Consider the following 13,245-nt stretch of genomic DNA (forward strand, 5'->3'; position numbering starts at 1 on the left):
CAGGCCTCCCTCTCTTGACTCAGCTCCTGCTGCCTAGAGACCCTCTCCTTCTCCTTGCCCACTGTCCCCATCCCTTGCTCCTGAACTTGGCACAAGGCCCCCGGTTGTGCCCCCGGGGCCAGGAGTGCAGCAGACGGGGAGACCATGCGGACCACCTGCAGCAGGCCGGGGCAGCGCCCGGTGTGGGCTCCCTGCAAGGGAATGGCGCCAGGCTCAAGGGCATCCTGGAAGGAGAGAGGCCGCTGGCAGGGTGGGGGGGGTGCGTGCAGGCAGAGGGAGAAGCGTGAGGGGGAAGGCACGGGGTGGGAGGCTGGCCTCAACCTATCATTCTGGGCCTGATGGAAAGGTTGATTGTGTGTCTGAGCCCTTGGAATTGGTGTGTGCACACAGATGCATTTTTCTGGGGAGCGGAAACCAGACCCCCCCATGACCCCCTCCCCAGGAAAAAAATCTTCCCATTTCCCAGATGCAGGAGCAATGTCTCCAAGGTCGAGAAGGGGCTGGTGACAGAGCAGGGGCCAAAACCCAGTCCTGACCCCTGGGACGGGGCTGCTGCCCCTGGGAGGGGCCGACCCCTCTACAGATAAAGGAGAAGAGCAGGTGGGCCCAGGAAAAACAGCGATGCTCATTCTGCCCAGACCCATCCAGTTTTCATGATAGCCCCATTCTACAGATGCAGGAACTGAGGCCCGGACAGTGTGGTGGGGTGAATGGCGGGCTCTCGAGCCGCATCTCCTGGAGCTTGTGACTGTGACCTTATCGGGAACAGGTCTTTGTAGATGTAATTATGTTGAAGTCTCGAGATGAGGGCATCCTGGATTAGGGTGGGCCCTCAACCCAATGACAAGTGTCCTTACACGAGACAGAAAAGGAGAGGCTGTGTGAAGACGGAGCAGACTCGAGGGGTGGCCACAGCCCAGGAGCACTGGGGCCACCGGGCTGGGAGAGGCAGGAAGGACCCTCCCCCAGAGCCCCCAGAGGAAACACAGGACTCTGATACCTGGGTTTGGGACTTGGGGCCTCCAGAACGGGGAAGGAATATGTTTCTGTTGTGTTCAGCCTCCCAGCCTGTGCTCCTTTGCTCCAGCAGCCACAGGAAGCCCATGCGGAGACCAAGCAGGGGTTCGACCATGCGGGAGAGACCCCGGAGTCCCAGCAGCACACAGCCCTGCCCCGCCCCGGACCCAGAGCTCCAGCAGGGCGGGAGCGGGCTCCTTCCGGCCTCGACCCCAGGTTCCTACCACACCCCAGCATCAGCCCATGCCCGGCTCACGGGAGGTCCCGGGACCCACGTCGTCTGCGGCATGCCCAGGCGTCTGCTGCGGTTCTTGCCGTCTGGGCGGGCAGCAGGCCAGGCATGGAGCCTGCTGGGAGCTGGGGACGTGATCAGGCCCAGGCTCGGCGGGACGGGAAATAGCAGGGGCTACTGGGGCCACGGGCAACACAGGGGGGAAGGGGTCAGGGGCAGGACACTCGGGGAGCCAAGAATGGGCCGGGCCTGGCCCACAGCATCCAGGCCTCCTCCTGGGCCCACCCTTCTGTCCTGCGCCCCGTGGGACCTTCCCAGTCAGGCCTGCCTCTGGGGCTGTGTCCTCCGTGTCCACAAAGTCCGGACTGGGCCCGGGCACATGACCCAAAAGATGCCCCCCCCCGCCCCAGTCCCCTGGGACCCCACCCTGCTGCGCTTGCTTCCTCACCCACGAATGGGAGCACACCCCCCGCCCTGTGGCTCCAGGGAGGCCCAAGCTGGCACAGAGGCAGCCCTGGGAGTGCAGTCCTGGTGGAGGGAGCAGATGAAGGGGGTGCAGAAGGGGGCAGATGCCCCCGCCCCCTCCCCAAATGCACCTTGGCCCGGTGCCTCCTTGCAGGTCATCCCCAGGTCCCTCGGAGCCTGGCACTGTGCCGGTCCATGCCCGGGCCAGAGGCAGCCAGCGTGCATATCCAGAACGGCCTCCCCAAATCCCTTCTCGCCTCTTCCAAAGCTGCGTCGCCTGCATCTGGGGGCCGATACGGTCAGCAGGTGAGGGCTCGGCTGACCATCCCCCCCCAGGAGAAGCTTGGGCAAAGCACTCTGCAGCCCCCTCAGTGCGGCACCCAAGGCCCTGGACAAGATGGGCAGGCAGGGCGGGGGCTGCTGGATGCCCGGAGAGGCACTGAGGAGGCAAGCCAGCCAGTCCTACATCTCACTTGGCAACCACAGTGACTCACTGGGCTGCCTCCCCCACGCTGCCCACCTTGGCCCGTGACATCTGATCCTATCATCTGCCCCTGCCCCTGCTCACCTGTACGGCCTCTGGGAGCCCCACCAGCCTCCTGGCCTCTGGGCCTTCCTGAGCTTCTCCCCTTCTTCCAGTCTGGGGGTCGGTCCTGCTTTTCCCTACCCCAGGGCCTTTGTACAGGCTGAGTCTTCTTCCCAGAGTCCTCCCCACTTTCCCCGGACAAACTCAGCCTGTCCTTTCCAGCCCTCTCCTAGACAAGTTCCCTCAGCCCCTGGAACTCAAAATCCAAGTCAGGAAACCTTTGTCCACTGCTGGCTTTCCTCCAAGCGGGTAGGCCATGCGCCTTTTGGGGACGGTCTTCTTGCCCCAGCAGGTGCAGGGCAAGACATGCAGAAGGTCTTCAACAAGCACAGGTTCCCCGGAGGAAGAGTGTCAGGGACTAGTGCTCGGCAAGGTTTCCTCCGTGCCCCCCACCAGCCCTGCAGAAAGGGCCTTGTTTCTCGTTTCTCCCCTCCTTTCACTTGAGAAGACAGTGCAGAGAGAAAGCGACTCGCCCCAGGCCCTGTGGCTTATTCAAAGGGAGACATTTTGGACAACCTGACCACAGCAGCTCACAGCAGCCTGTACCCCATCAGGCCCTGCCCCCGCCCCTGGGGATGGGCCCTACCCCACCTTGGAAAGCACTTGGGTAAGCAGAGGGGAGCAGACTTCTTCCATACGGGACTTCTCAGAGCCTTTGCTGCTCTGCACACTGGCCCTCCGGGAGAACTGCAAGCAGAATTTCCCAAATGTATTTGACCGTGCGTGGCACTGTGGGGGGCAAGGGGCTGTGGCTTCTGATGGAAGTCTCAGTCCCCCAGAGGAGGTGGGGCTAGCCCGGGCTTTGCAGTTACCCAGAGCTGCCTTCAAATCCCTCTCTGTTCCCTTCTAGCTGGGGGTCCTCTCTGAACCTCAGCTTTCTCCTCTGTCATGTGCAGAAAGGAGAGCCCAGGTCGCAGGGGCAGAAGGACTCTTGTAAGCCCCCGGCTCCAGCAGAGCCCCGGGGAGGGGGAGGGGTGGAGGTGGCTCTGCTTGGCCAGACTGGGAGAGAGCCCATAGCCCAGGCTTCCCCCTTCCTCCTGGGTCAGCCATGCCTGTCTGGCAGCATCTTTTCCAGTAAACCCTTTCCAGTACGTGTTTAAGGATGAGTTTTGCTGCTGTGATTTGTCAGTGCTTCGTCATAGTCCCCCACCATCCCTGTCAAGCTAGACCCACCAGGACCAGGAACTAGGAGGGGCTGTGTCTGCACCCCCACCCCCCAGGCCCTGGGCCCTGCAGTGCTGGGAAAGCTCGGCCCCTCCTCCAGCACGTTTCTTCCGATTCCAGCTGGCGGGACCAGAACCCGAAGCCTTTCGGGAGCATCCAGGGAACCGTGGCGGGATTTACCCACCATGTGGCCTGCAGTGGCCGCCTGAGCCTCCGGGCCTCACCTGCGAGATGCAGGCCCCCCCGGCCCCCCCCCCCCCGGGCTGTGTGAGGACAGGTGAGGGATGGGAGGCAGGCACCCAGTACAGCACTGGCCACGCCGTCCTGTCAGGACTTGGTCACTTGTGTCCCCCTCCTGGAACCCGAGGACCGAGGCCCCAGAGGGGTGCACACAGGTGTAGAGAAGACTGTTCCGTTCTCATGTCCTCCCCGTCCCTCCAGCCACGGGCAGGGCCCCTCTTCTGCCCCAGCCGGCACCCACCAACGACCAAGCTAGCAGAGAAGTAAAGCAGGGCCCCGCTGCCAGGCTGTCCCAGGGGCCCACACACACAGCCAGCTCCCCAAGGGCCACGACCTGGGTCTCAGGCCCGCAGGGTCACAGGCCTGCGGCTCCTCCTTCCCTCCCCGGCCCTCCCCGGAGGCTGCAGGGGGCCGGTGCTGGGATATTTATATCCCAGAGGAAGGGCAGCCCCCGCACGTGGTCCCCGCAGAGCTTCCGGGCCAGGGGGCCACGGGCCAGGGCAGCGCCAGAGCGCTCTGGAGGCCTCCCAGTCACGCAAGGAAGGCCTCCGGCCAAACGCCAACCCTGGGAACACTCCGTCCCCTCCTCCCTCCCCACGTCCGGGGGTCAGCGGTCACTTTATTAATAGCAGCCCCTGAGGAGAGGCCTCTCCCTGCAGGCATGGCCGAGTGGCCTGGGGGCATCCCTGGGAGGGAGCCGGGGAGCCCCTGGGAGTGCCGGCGGCGTTGGGGGGGACATCACCACCCTGCCTGGAGCCCCCACAGACGTGCAGAGAGAGAAAAGCAAAGCAGGTTTCAAAGATCGCGTGTTCTCTGGGCCACCGATTGCAGGACACAGCAGCCGCCCTGAACAGCTCTCGGGGGCAAAGAGGAAGCGCGCTTTGAACACGGACAGAGCCACGCACCCACGCGCCCCGTCCGCGGGATGACGGGGCAACCGCATCTGTACCGCAAGGAATACCCTGTTTTAAAACCATCGGGGCCCATTAATACCCAGAGAAAAATCTGGAAAGTTATTCACCAAAAAGGCCTTATCTGGAGCGCCCCCTCCCCCGCACGCAAACCTCCTGATGGGTGGCCTAGGACGCCGCCCACCAACGCTCAAAGCGATCACAGCGCTGCCATTTACAGGAAATAGGAAACTGATAATAATGCAAATCACTCTTGTCTGTAGAAATGCAAAAAACGGTGCCCACCGACCGGGTTGTGTGGTCGGGTTGGGGCTGTTTTGCTCGGTGTGGTTTCAAATGCACAGGCCATGAGCAGGTATTGCTGTATAGCGGAGGGAAACGGACTTCTGGAAGAACTAATGCCCAGAAGTGTCAGGTTCCATTTGCAGGTCAGGCAATCCCAGGAATCCCACAAACCCACCAGCCCCAGGCCAACATCGCCCAGAGCCTCTGGGGGCTCAGGAGCCTGGACTGCAGACCCCACTGCCTGCCCCTCTGGTATACCCCCTGCAGACATCCCATCAATGCCGAGAGCCTCAGTTTCTCTATCTGGAAAATGGGACAAGAATAGCCAGCCCTCCTGAGCCTTCCCTGCAGCCAAGCCCTGAGCTCCGGTCCTGTCGGGGAAGGAAACTGAGGCACTGGGCCGGTTAGGCGACTTTCCCAGGGCTACAGAGAGCCACACGGTGTGCTAAGGAAGCCGGCTGTGCTCCAGGGGCTGAGGCTTAGCGAAGGTTGGCCGCCACTGGCCCAGGGCCTGGCGCCCAGGCTGTTTCACCCATGCCTGCAGCCTGGGCGCTGAGAGGTGCAGGCCCGCCCCCTGGTGGACGCTCCTGGAACTGCCCAATGAGGCATCCCTCTCACACACTGCAAAGTGCAGGCGGAGGTCAGGAACCCAGCGCCCTGGGGACAGCCCACCGGCCACTCCTAGGCCAGCAGGACAGGAGCCAGAGGACGGGGGCATCCACAGGCCACAGACCTGCCCGATTCCAAAGGCCCCTGGTCTGTTTGGTGGCCGTGAGCAGTGGCCTTGAAGCCAACCCTGTGGGCCCCGGCAGTCAGGCCAAAAGGCTCATGACAGCCCCAGCTGGGTCCTGGGTCACCAAGGCCTTCCGTTCCAAAAGGCAATGAGTCCTCAGGGCCTGTCGCTCTTCCTGGGAATGTCACTGCTCTCCCCTCCAGCTGAAAGCCTCCCGGGAACCTGGAAAGGCCTTTGGGGCCGCCTGGACAGTCGGCAGAGGAGGGGAGGGGGGCAGGGGGCCGTGCTCCCCCAGCGCCACCCCGCGCAGATCACAGGCACGGCCAACAAGATGTATCTCCAAGAGGAATTCCCTGAATCAAGCTGTAGCTCTCATCCCACCACTGAACCCCGAATCCTGCAGGACTGTGCGGGGTGGCCGGTGTTTCCACTCTGCTCCCATCTCCGGCCCCGCCTGTCCTCAGGGAGCCAGGAACTACGAGCTGTGAGAGACTGCAGACCTGGGCCGTTCACACAGCCGGGTTTCTAGGGAGGGAAAAGCCCACGTGGGGAGACCCCAATGGCCGCAGATTTCCCACCTGAGTCCAGGCTTCTCCAGATCTGACGCAGAGACGTGGTCGAGGCTGGGAAAATTCAAGCTCTCCAAAGCCACTGGGGCCGGGACAGTATTGTAGGCAGGGCCGGGCAGGTTTTCTGCTCTAAATAACGGGGAGCACCTGAAGCATGCTGAGAGCTCTGGGGACCAGCTGACAACCGGACCCAGGCTGGGCCTGCAGAGCCCCGGTCTCCAAGTGCCCGCCTGCAAACCTGGTGCTTGCCGCCAGCAGACGCTCTCGGGTGAGCCCAGCAGATCTCAGTTACTCCTTCTTCCTCCCCTCTGTTGGTGCACGTGGCCTCACTTCTCCTCTCCCTGTTTCCCCCTCCCCTGCACTCTCCTCTCTCCCTCCTGCACAGACCCCATCCCACAGCCCATCAGCCAAGACGCTGCGCCCCAGGCCTCAGTCTCCCATTCTCATGAGCTCCACGGCCCACCAACGGGCGCTTTCTTTAAGGGGAGGGGGGGGTCATGCAATTTTGTTTCACACAGGATTTCCCAAACAAGCTTCTTCTCCACAGGGAGAGCTTGAGTGGTCTCGTGGAGGACACCGTGGGAAATGCCTCGTGGGCAAAGGATTTAAAGTCCCCTCACCTGTTATCAGGGTTGCAGGACGGAGCAAATAAAGCTTCAGGACCCTCAGCTAAGCTTGAATTTCAGAAGAACAATGGATAACTTTTAGCGTAAGTATATCCCATAAAACTTTCAGGACATACCTTCGCAGAAACATTGCTGTTTGATAAAATCCTGTATTTTATCCAGCAACTCCGCAGGACACTCGGAGAAGGGTCTACATAGGCCTGGGGCTTCACCAGGGCTGGAAGGGAACCCACACCCCTACCCACTTCCACCATCTGGGGGTCGGGGGCTGGGTCCTCAACCCAAACATTAGCAACAACCCTCTGGGTGCCCTCGGGCAAGTGCCTCCCCTCCCTCCGTTTCGGCATGTGCAAAATGGACAGGTCAGCAAGGTGAGCTCACCTCTCTGACTTCTGGAACATTCTCTGGGTGTCGCCTGATTTCATGTGGGGGCCTTTGGGGATGGCACCTGGGGAGGGTCCAGTGGGTTCTGTACCTGGTGAACTCAGGGGGCGTGAACAAGCAAATTGCCCCCCTGTAGGTGAGAACTCCGCTGGCCCATCCAGCCTCCCGCCCAGGACACGAGGCAGTTGGCCAATTGTTCCTCCGGCCCAGAGCAACCCACTAGGCCCGGAGGGCTCTCCCAGCCAGTGACTGGCTGTGTGGGGCGGAGCTGAGAACATGCCAGGACCAGGGCTGAAGGCAGGGGTCTCGCTGTAGTAACCCCAAGGCTGACCACACGTTTATTCCACGTACACTACGGGATGCCCTCCAGTTCCACAGCGAAGGGGACGGGAGGCGCCATCTGGCCTCGAGTCCTGGACGCCCCCGCAGCAGACACCCAGAAAAGCAGGCTCAGTAAATGCAGCCTGAGAGGGAGATGTTGCCTCCTGGGTCCTTGCCTCCTGGCCTGCCCAACCCCAGGAAGACCTGATTCTTCTCACCCTTCCCACACTTGTCACTCTTGCTGGGTCCCCTGGAAGACGTGGCATCTCCCACCGTCCACCCAGAGCAGACAGGCTGCTCCGAGGGGGAGGCTGATATGCTTTGTGAATGCACATTCCTGGGCCTGCCCAGTCCTTTGATTCTGACTCTGGGAGGTGGTCCCAGGAGCCTGCATTTTGACCCCAGGTAGTTCGGATTCACTCTAAAGCTTGCGAATCCTGGCCTGGGGTTCCCGAGGAGCCACCTGCCCCTTGGTTCCTAGCCCACGTGGACCAGGAGCTGCAAACGCAAGGGAAGGAGGCCCCACGTGTCCTGGAGATGGGCAGGAGACGTCACTGGGGTCCAGCTGCCTCGGGTGGAGCCTCCCGTGTGCCGAGACCTGAGGGGTCGCGCAGGGCCGAGGCAGAGGCTGGGGTGCAGAGGCCAGCTGTGGAGCACCAGAGCCGGGTACAGGCAGACAGACGGAACACAGATTCCCTCCCGCGAACACCCAGTGTGACCGGCCCAAACCACCCAACCACTCTGGCCCCTACATCTTCAGCTGTAAACTGGGGGTGCCATGGCCTCTTCCCCATGGGAGCTGGGGAGCTGGAGGGCGCTGGTGCCCAGGTCACACAGCTCACAGGGGCCCCTGACTGAGGCCCCTCCCCCCGCTCTTCCCCCCCCCCCCCCCCCGCCGCAGGTGCTCTGCAGGGGTGGGCGGACTCCTTCGTCCCACCCTGGCTGGCTCTCCATGTGCAACGAAAGGGCTCACCCCAACTTCTCATGGGCCGCAGGTGCGGGCAAGCTGGCCTCCCGCAGGCAGGGTCCACCCCGCAGCCCCGCCTCACCTGCCGACGCCCCACCAGCCCTTCGCCGCCGCTGCCCCAGGGATCCGGACTGAGGGCGCAGGAAGAACTTAAGAACTGCCTTAACCAACAAATTTTGTTTTTTCTAATTAACATTTAGACCTTTTCTGAGTTTTCTAATGCGGTTTGGGAAGCGGGCATCCAGACAAGCACAGAGAAATGCCATGGGCTGCTCACGGCCCCCCAGTCAGCCCCCCTGCAGGTCGGCGTGCCCTCCTGTCAGCGACACACACGTGCACGGGCACACGCGCGCGGACGGACAGGACCACATGCGTGCGGAGTGAGCACGCAGGCGTGCACGCACACGCGTGTTCACTCACCACCCACGTGCAGTCCCTGTATATACACGCACTCACCGCACACACGTGTGCACTCACCGCACACACGTGTGCACTCGCACCCCGCACAGGTACGCACGCACGCACGCTCTTCCGCGGCACGCGCGCCCGGGCTATAGCCCTGGGGGACAGAGCGGCAGGCGGCTTCGGGCTTAACTCTTCAAGCCCCGAGGAAAGAGCAGATAGGAGACATGGAGACCCGCTCCGGGGCTCGAACCCGCGGCCCACTGACTGCGCCCTGCGGTCACAGAGCATGCGCTAAGCCGTGCAAAGCGGGCTCGGAGCATGCGCAGGCAGCGCCCCGGCGCCCCCTCGCCTCCAGCACCCACAGTTCCAAGCGCAGGGCCGCGTCCGGAAGTCCGTGGAGCGGATCACCATTCCTCTCCTCTGATTCGCTCCAAACCGCTTCCATTTCCGCAGGAAGTTCCGAGTCTCTGCTCGACCGTCCGCGAGGCGAGTTGCTGTAGGAAATGCGCGCCGGCCCTGTTTTGTTTCCGGGGGAATCTCCTTTTCTGAATGACGCGCGGGACTGCCGCACGTCCCTTGCAGCCTCTGATTGGCTGGTTTTATGAATACATTAGGGCAAGGAATGGCGAGTTTTTCCACACCCGGCAGCGAGTGTGAGGATCTGGGCGATAGTGTGCAAGTGGTGGCTTCGCGCTGCGGGAAGGCGTCTGCCCCGGCGTACCGTGTCGGTACGGGGTGCCCCCGCTCTCCAAGTCGCCATAAGCAAAAGGCGGCGCGCGCGCAGGCCTATAAATAGCGGGCGGCCGACGGAAAAGTTGTGTTGTATGAAAGGAGAGAAGGTTAGCACTCCCCTTGACAAGGATGGAAGAGGCCCTCGGGCCTGACAACACGCATACGGTTAAGGCATTGCCACCTACTTCGTGGCATCTAACCAACGTTTTTGGGGGGCTGGTTGAGGGCGGGAGGGCCGCCCGGCGAATGGGGGACCCCGGGAAGGGGAATTGGCGGGGCGGGGTACCCGGGGTGTGCTTCCCGGACGCGGTGCTCCGCGCTGCTCCCGAGGCCCCCAACGCCCTCCGTACCCCCGCGCCCTTGCCGCCGACGGCTGGCCGGTTCTCCCCCAGCAAAGGCCCTTTGAGAGCCTGCCCGCCTCCCTGCTGGCAGAGCCATTGGCTGTGAGGGTGAGGGTACGACCCTGACCGAGGCGCCTGGCAAGGCAGGCAGCGCAGGGAGCGGACTGCACCGCCTCGCACACAGAGATGCACACCTGCCCAGCGCCCCGCTGACTGTCCCGGGCTCGCCGGTGCTGTTTCCTGTGCAAGTGTGGTCAGCTCTCCTCTGGACTGCTTGTAACGTCTTACAGGCTTCCTCCCAGAGTGAAATAACACCTTCGACAAGTGTGCATTTGTAAGAGTCATGCTGTTTCTGCCCCCAGCCCAAATCGGGCTGGCTGTGGAGCTGGGGTCTCCTCCTGGCGCCCAAGCAGCCCCTGGCCGCACCCTCTCCCACCTGGCCCAGGGTGCAGGAGTGGACAGCAAGCCCTGCGGGGCCTCCAGCGCCAGCGGCCCTTCCTCCAGGAACAGTGCCTGCCTTCCCCCTGCAGAGCACCGGTGTCCTTGGCGGCTCAGCGCCAGGGCTCTTCCTGAGCCCCTAATGGCCCTTCGCAGTGCCAGGCAAAGGCATCACAGCCACGTGGCCAACGCTGCACTGCTCAGAGCAGGACCTGCCCGGTCGCAGCGCAAGCGCCCTGTGAGCGACATACTGACGTTCCCAGGGACGGAGCAGCACACAGGGCATTCTCCCCACTTTGTGTCCAGAGCACAAGCTGCTGTAAGCTCCACCCTGTAGGACTCAATTAAGGACCCAGGAAGGTGTTTGTCACGTTGAATATAAACCAGCGTGAGCCACAAACCCACAGTTAAAAATGCAGGCGGCACCCTCCACCTCATGTTCACTATGAAAAAGCTGGGGGACCTGGTCAGTCTCCAGCCCCGGCCCAGCTTACAGGGAACCGGGGTCAGAGGTTGGTCCGCACCCCTTCATACAACTTGCAAACCCAGACCTGGGAGCCAACGGGATGAACGGGTGTGTCGAGTCGTGGTAAGAAACAAATGAGGGGGCCCGGAGATTCTAGAGCTCAACCGACCTGGTTCACACCAACGCGCCATGGAGCACGGGTGTGTGCACGTGTGCACATGCGTATGTGTGCACGTGTGATCGCGCACGCTGTGTGCATATGAACATGGGTGTGTGCACACGTGCACACATACACGAAGGTGTGACAGCTGCGGAAATCTGGGCATCAGATACTTGACTGAAGAATTTGAGATGTGACAATGGCTCAGGGCCAGAGCTTTTGGAAAATTCTCTTGTAGAGACCATGTGTATTCACTGCTTCAGTCGTGAAGCGTCTGGGATTTCTACTAAACAAACCGGGACGGACACATGAAATGAGATGTGTTAACAGTCGAAGCTGAGGGGTCGGTAAGAGCGTGTGGCTCTCGATCTCAGGGTTGGGAGTTCGAGCCCCAGGTTGGGTGTAGACCTTACTTAGAAGTCTTTCAGGGGCACCTCGGTGGCTCGGTTGGTTGAACAGCCAGCTCAGGTCATGATCTTGGGGTCGTGGGATCAAGCCCCACATCCGGGCTCTGTGCTCAGTGGGGCATCTGCCTGGGATTCCCTCTCTCCCTCTGCCTGCGGGCGTGCTCGCTCTTTCTCTAAATAAATCTTAAAAAAAAAAAAAAAAAAAACCTTAAAAAAAAGTTGACCGATAAAGCCTGCAAGATTCTAGGTTTATATATGCTTGAAATGGTCCACAACAGAGTTTATTATTTTTAATGGATATACGAGAAGATAATCCCCCGAAACGCTAGTGGTAGCAGGAATGCAGGTGGTTCATGATCCTTGCCTGCGTTTTACATTGTCAATCATTAACACAAACAGGAACTTGCATAGTAAGAAAAGGTGTTTTTTACTAACTCTGAGCTTTCCGCCACAGCGGGCACCCGAGCAGCAAAAGGGCCACTGAGCTGCCAGCCCCCACCCCGAAAACTACCACACATTGAGAAAGGTGAAAAGTCTTACGGGACAAAATTACAAGACATGAAAATTTTTATTTTTAAAAGAGAGAATGTATTTTTACACAAATCTACAACAGAGAATTCAAACGTAGAAAAAATAAACTATGTCCAAGGGCACAGCGCTCCGCGTCCACGCCCCTCTGCACCCCGGGGTGAGCTGTGACACCTTCGCACTTCCTATCAAAATATGTGGCAAAGCAGACCCCCTGAGCCCCCCGAGCTGACCGCATGTCACTGCCGCAGTCCCCTACCACGGACGGCCCACGCGCTGTCCTCCTCCAGGAGAGGCCAGGGAAAGAGAAGGAAGCCGGTTTCCACATGCCTTCCGCTAGAATGGTCGGCGCCACCCGACCAACAGTGGCCACTGGAGGGGGCCCCGGGAGACCGTCAAGGGTAGCCCTCTAGCCCCCTTCCCAGGACTCGGGGCTGGCAGAGGGCGTTTGGACATGGGGTGGGTCCCCCGGCCTGGGAATCCCAGCACCACCCCTGCTCTCCCCCCTGCCCCAGACCGGCAACCGCGGGACTGGAGGTTCCCAGGCACACCAGCAGGCCCGCCGGAGCCAGCGGCTCCCAGTGCCGGCCTCAAGACTCCCAGCAGGCCTGCGGGTCCCCAGGTGGGCAGCGGGGGCCGAAGCCCAGCCTGAGCCCAGGCCTGCCGACCAGGGCCTCCCGCAGCCCAGCCTTGGCCGCTGCAGTGCTCGACGGGACACAGCCGGGCGGCCGGCTCCTCTCCAGCTACACTTGCCCCCATTGTTCCCGGCCCCCCTTAACGCACTCCCGAACCACAGGGGAGCCGAGTCCTTCCCGCGGGCATCAACTTCCTGCCACCTCGGAGACTTTTCATTGAAGGGCCAAGCGCTTACAGGCTCGGCGGGAGAAGGCCGCACGGCAGCCGCACAGACCCCTACCTTGTGTCACAGCTCGCAGCCGCGCGTGCTGGGGACGGGGGGAGACGCAGGGAGCTACGAGCGCGACGCCACACTGTCCGCACAGGGACCACGAACTCCCACACAAAGGGTTTTTACACGGAAATCTTACAGTGTTCTGCGTTTTCCAGAAAGACTTTGAAACACACTGGGCACAACTACAGCAGGAACCGGTGACCGCGGACCGTGTCACTAGACCATGTGCTGCACAGACGAGGGGGCTGGCCGTGGGGGCCGGGCAGGACAGGCCACGGCGGCTCACCCTGCCTGCACTGGGTAATTAGATACCAAAGATACAGAACATTGACTGGAAAAAAACACAACTCATGATAAA

General features: G+C 61.5%; 1 long non-coding RNA gene and 1 other non-coding gene across 3 annotated transcripts in view; one reads left to right on the top strand and one right to left on the bottom strand.

The window, feature by feature from the left end:
- The window catches only part of LOC148108539 (uncharacterized), an 88,485-nt gene extending 78,961 nt beyond the window's left edge, over positions 1-9,524 (bottom strand). For both annotated transcript variants that reach the window (XR_015727258.1, XR_015727257.1), the window contains exon 1: positions 8,978-9,524. This is a non-coding gene — a long non-coding RNA (uncharacterized LOC148108539). The remainder of the gene's footprint in view (positions 1-8,977) is intronic.
- Positions 9,525-9,722: 198 nt separating this feature from the next.
- LOC123775769 (U6atac minor spliceosomal RNA) lies at positions 9,723-9,848 on the top strand. The gene has a single exon (XR_006775155.1). It is a non-coding gene; the product is annotated as a U6atac minor spliceosomal RNA (small nuclear RNA).
- Positions 9,849-13,245: the final 3,397 nt, after the last annotated feature.

This window comes from Ursus americanus, chromosome 18 (genome assembly GCF_024610735.1).
Source record: "Ursus americanus isolate L20-20 chromosome 18, mUrsAme1.1.p, whole genome shotgun sequence".
Lineage (NCBI taxonomy): Eukaryota > Metazoa > Chordata > Mammalia > Carnivora > Ursidae > Ursus > Ursus americanus.